The sequence below is a fragment of the Pseudochaenichthys georgianus genome, chromosome 15 (assembly GCF_902827115.2).
Source record: "Pseudochaenichthys georgianus chromosome 15, fPseGeo1.2, whole genome shotgun sequence".
In the NCBI taxonomy this organism is placed as follows: domain Eukaryota; kingdom Metazoa; phylum Chordata; class Actinopteri; order Perciformes; family Channichthyidae; genus Pseudochaenichthys; species Pseudochaenichthys georgianus.
In genome coordinates, this window is record NC_047517.1 from 27,407,806 (window position 1) to 27,413,805 (window position 6,000).

Below are 6,000 nucleotides of genomic sequence, written 5' to 3' on the forward strand. Positions count from 1 at the left end.
TGTCGCCCTTGCGAACTCACACTTGGCCAGGTTAACAGTGAGATGCGCCTCAGCCAGGCGACAGAACAGAGCACCAATGCGTTTGATGTGGTCATCCCATGTGTTACTAAACACCACTACGTCGTCAAGATAAACAGCAACCCCCTCAAGACCTGCTACCACCATGTTCATGAGGCGCTGAAATGTCGCTGGCGCATTACAAAGCCCAAAACTCATCACTGTATACTCATACAGACCGAAAGGTGTAACAAACGCTGAAATCTTTTGCGCACGCGCTGTCAAAGGACCTTGCCAGTACCCCTTTAACAAGTCGAATTTACTGACGAATCTAGCAGAGCCCACCAAGTCAATACAGTCCTCCATCCGTGGCAATGGGTAAGAATCTGTTTTTGTCACCTTATTAACCTTACGATAGTCGTTACAAAACCGCAGAGACCCATCTAATTTGCCAACCAGCAGACTAGGCGACACCCAACTGGAGAACGACTGTACTGCAATCTGATTGTCCAACATGTACTGGACCTCAGCCTCCAGCACCCTACGCTTATCTGCAGGACAACGATAAAATCGCTGCTTATTTGGAGGAATGTCCCGCACGTCGATATCATGCTCCACGAGAGTTGTGCGCGATGGCGTATCGCCGAACAGTACCACAAACTTCCCGATTAAAGCCGCCAATTCATCTCTCTGTGCTGCCGGTAAGTGACTCAACAAGCGATCCAATTGGCATAACGACTCCGAATTCCTCAGCCTACCAGACATAACAGGTGCATCTGGTGCCTTAACATCACACTCCTCAGCCAACCCTCGATCTGAAAGCACAGAATCAACCATCATTATGGGGCCCACACCCAACTTTTTAGCCATGAAGCTATCCCCAAAGGTATCACGAACATAGTACGGTTTCAGGAGGTTGACGTGACACAGTTGAGACAACTTCCTCCGATTTGGAGTAGCAATCAAGTAATTTTGATCTGACACTTTACTCTCAACAGTGTACGGGCCGGCAAACTTGGCTTTGTTGAGACCTGCAGTGGCATTAAAGCCAACACCTGATCCCCTGGGCTGAATTCACGATACTCTGCTTTACGGTCATAGAGTCTCTTCATATTAGCCTGAGCACCAGCTAAATGTTTCCTTGCCATTTCCACCGCTACATACAGGCGATGACGAAAGCCCTGTACATAGTCCACTACATTTCTAGGTGGCTCACCCTCAACCAAACCATCCTGGAGAACAGATAACACACCACGCACCTTATGCCCAAAGACCAAATCATTAGGGCTGAACCCTGTACTTTCCTGAACGACTTCCCTGGACGCCAACATGAGCCATGGAAGTCCCTCCTCCCAGTCCTTCCCCATTTCCATACAATAAGCACGCAGCATGGACTTCAATGTTTGATGAAACTGCTCTAGCGCCCCCTGGTTTTGGGCATGGTAAGCCGACGCACGGTTATGCCTGACCCCCAGCTGCTGTAGGATCTGTTTGAACATATGGGAAGTAAAGTTGGTACCCTGGTCGCTTTGAATCACACGTGGGATCCCAAATGTGGAGATGAACTGGGTTAAAGCCCTAACTACTGGCTTCACTGAAATGGAGCGCAAGGGAAACGCTGCAGGATACCTTGTAGTCTGGCACATTATAGTAAGCATGTACGCACAACCGGACTTAGATAGAGGCAACGGCCCCACACAATCTATGATCAAATGCTCAAAAGGTTGATCAAGGGCTGGAATGGGACTGAGGGGTGCAGGCTTCACCACCTGACTTGATTTACCAGTGAACTGACATATGTGGCATGCTTTAATATAACTTGCAACATCGTGCTTTAACCGAGGCCAGAAAAAATAGCGTAGGACACGTCATAGGTTTTTTTATCCCCAAATGTCCACCACTATCATGCGCAGTTTGCAATATCACATCACGAAAGCTACTCGGCACCACCACCTGAAAAATTGCCTCCCCCACCAACACACTCTCACTCCCTAAGCGTCCAATAGCGACGTTTGGTCAGTGTCCATGGCGTCCAATTGTGACGCTCCTAGGCTCCTTCAGCGTCATAAAGGGACGCAAATAGCTTTCAACTGATTGCAATGTATTCCCATCTGCGTCGGGATTTGACGCTCATGGAAGCACGGCATTCGTTTATGCCGGCTGCCCTTAAAGGCAATGTGAGCATCCATTCCCATTGGATAACGGAGAATTTTACACCCGGAAGTAAGTACTCCTCTTACTGTCGATTGATTTTACAGTGATATCTGCACTACTCATCGACTAAAAAACACCAGATTATCCTTGTTAATTACACAACATTGATTGGTTTAAATTGTGTACAATGCTTTTGTATTTTTCCGCTTCGATTCGGAGAAACAAATATGTTTTCTGAGTAAAGGATGGCAGAAGACACTACACTACCCAGAATCCCCAGCTATCGTTTGGCCTACACCATGTGCTCTGTTTGACAAACCCCGTTTTTTTCACCATTCATTCCGATGGCTGGCGTCTATGTCACGTGATCTTCAAATTTCTCCCTGCAGAAAAAGAAAACATGGCCGAACTTAGTTTTATTCTCGGTGAAAAATGTCTATTATAAAGTTAGTTTGGCCATTAAAATGCGTTTTGATGTCATTTGATGCTAGAAATATTAGTTGTTATTTCAGATTATGTGTGCAGTTGATGTACATGATCTTTAATTTGCTAGTTATTACGAAGATTACTTCAGGAAATCGCAACGTTTTCATTGTTACCAAGGTGGTTGCTAGGGAGGCTGCTATCGATATTATTTCTGTTATGTTGTGTAACTGTTTAATGGTGTTATCTTTATTGCTACCCCCTTCCCCGTCAATGTATAGTGTTGGTCCACAGCGCAAACATATTAGTTTAACAAAATCTGCATCTAAAGATAGCCTACGTTATTTCCCCCTGTGCAATTCCAGTCTCACATCTCAGAGCACACCGTCATTAACAAATACCGGAAACAGACCGAAATAATAATAATACCTTATTCCGAGTGTGCTTGCTTTTCTCTTTGAAAGTCATCACATAACGGCATTGTAATACACGGTTCGGCTGCATTACATATTACATATCTGCCGTAGTTCTGTATTTATAGAGCCCTGATGAGAAGACAAACATGAGGAACTGAAAACGTGACGTGGATCATAAATATATCAGCCATTAAACAACATCTTACATTTCTTTTCACACAATGCGTCTCCTTGCAGTATCAACACTAATTCGGCTCACTTTTCTATTTGATTCAATTGGTAGATAGGCTGTATTTACACCATAAAGGTGCACAGTTGATATAAAGGGACACCTGGTGGTTAAAGCATGTTATTGAATTTCAATATTTTTATTATTAGATATTAATACGATCCCTATAAAGTATATTCATTACTCGTTATTCTCTACTAATTGTTAATTAAAGACTGTATGTAATGACTATTTTGCACATCCCTTTCAAGATTTCAAGATTTTCTAAGGTTTATTGACATATCATATAGGCCTACACAACTGTGGTGTAGTTCTGCACTGAATGAAAAACTTGGGTTGCAGGTTCCTTTACATTACAAGACATCTATCAATATTTGTGCATACCTCCACAGTGTGCGAAAAAGTACACGTCCCACCGTCCGGGACGTGTTATTTACAATATCGGACAAGTAGATCTTTCAATTGACTTGTCCGGCGGACAAGTGACGTTTTTCGCCCCGATTTATTGACAAATTATTGATACATTCAGTTTACAAAAGGCAGAACTCATTCGCAAATTGTCCGTGTCCGCCATTGTTCGTTTAGAAATGTTAGTTTCGGTTCTGCTTGTCGATTCCTAAGGAAATGCATCTCAACGCTTTCTGTACAGTTAGACGGGGGCGGGAAGTGTAGCACCGTGGCAGGGTTGGGAAGCAAAACTCGGTTCCGAGTAGGAACAAATAACAATTGTCCGGTACCGGGATTAATAAGAGTTGTGAGGACAGGAGGCGAGGCCGAGCCCCGCGGACTGCAGCTCTCTCTCTATGCTCCGTATCAGCTGATCGCTGCTCGGTGCAGCTCAGCGTCTCTCTCTCTCTCTTTCTACACACAGCAGATCTGCTGCCCGTTAACAGCCTCATCGTTGTCAAACGTTCTTATGTTCTCTCTCTAACACGTAATGAAGGTTAAGCGTTTTAGCTCCTGTGTTGTTAATATTGACCGCCATTTCCTTTATGAAGTGAAGCAGCCTCCCTGTCTGTGTCCTCGCGCTGTCCTCACATCCCCGGACCCCCAGGCTCGGAGGAGCACAGGGATGTCAGTATTGTTTATGAAGCAGGGTATAGAAAGTACATTATTGAAATGCTATTTATACTATTTATTAACTTTTACAAACAGTGAGCAGCTGGGCAGCTGCAGCATGTGTATTGCAGGACATGTGTAAGCGTGCAAGTGTCTTTGAGTTGTAGAAAAGCGCTAGGCCTATAGGCTATAAATATAATAATAATAATAATAATAATAACTTTATTTGTATAGCACCTTTCATACAGGGGATTGCAGTTCAAAGTGCTTTACATCAGTAAAAAATAAGACATAACATCTGTGTAAAACAAGCAGCAAGAGCATAAAGTGGGATAAAATAATTAAAAATAAAAACATGGGGAATAAAACAGAGAAATAGTGCAATGTCAATCACAGAGAATAGTGCAGTATAATAGAGTAAAATCAGTCAAATGCTTTGGTAAAGAGAGGTTTTAAGCTGCCTTTTAAAAATGCCTGATGTATTGGCTTCCCTAATATTGTTGGGTCACGTGTTCCACAGTTGTGGGGCGTAGTTTACCAAGGCTGCTTCACCGATCTTCTTATGACTCTTTCTGGTGACCTCTAACAGACCTGCATCTGATGATCGCAGTGTTCTGGCAGGTGTGTAGTTCATCAGAGAGTCAGCAATGTAGCTGGGTCCTTGTCCATTTTTAGAGCCTTGTATATGAGGAGAAGTACCTTAAAATCAATTCTAAAAGTTACAGGAAGCCAGTGTAGAGTAGCTAAGACAGGACTAACGTGTTCCCTCCTTTTGGTATTCGTCAGTAGTCTAGCTGCAGAGTTTTGAATGAGCTGGAGTCTTTGTACATTCTCAGACTGCACCACTTGGAACTAACTAAACAATGCAGAGATTATTTTTATATAATTGTATTCAATAACCGTAAGAAATTCAACAGTATGAAGTGATTTGTAAATAGGAATACAGATTTGACTTAATGTTTTCATAAATATATTTTTCTCCCAGTTTGTCATGGGACTTATTTACCCTCTCAAAGAACCGGAATCGAGAACCGAAAATAACCAGAATCGAAAAGCAGAACCGGAATCGTTAAAATCCAAACGATACCCAACCCTATGTGTGATGCAGTAAAATGTTACCGCTCACTTACGTTAGCGGTGTTGTAAAAACTGTGGGAAAATGTAAAAAATACGATGAGGAAGAAGAAGATTCCAGTGGCCCCAATTTTTGTCAATTCTGGACAAGTGAAAAATGTATTCGGACAAGTACATTGCCAAACTCACTTGTCCATGGACAAGTACTCTCTAAAAACTTTTTCTCACACTGCTCCAGCAATGTTAACTATGTTGAAGCACTTATTTTAACTGATATTATACATAATGTATTATACCCTTATAGATGTATGTAGATATTTCATCTCCGGCCTTGTCAGGTATTGAACAATCAATAAATAAAGAACACAGAATTGTTGAATATAAAACACAGAATTTATGTGATTATACTAAATGATTTTCAAATAAACACAACTGCATATTTAACTGTTACACATGCTGATGTAACGCAAATGTTCCAACTTGGGATCAATAAAGTATATCTTATCTTAAGCTGATCGATGGCTACTGCCATATTTGCAAAATGTGCCTCTGAACCTTGACAAGTGCATGTTTCAGGCTTATCAATTAATGTAATGTAATGTTATCACAGGGGTCACAAACATAAGACTAAATAAAGCTCTTCTGACC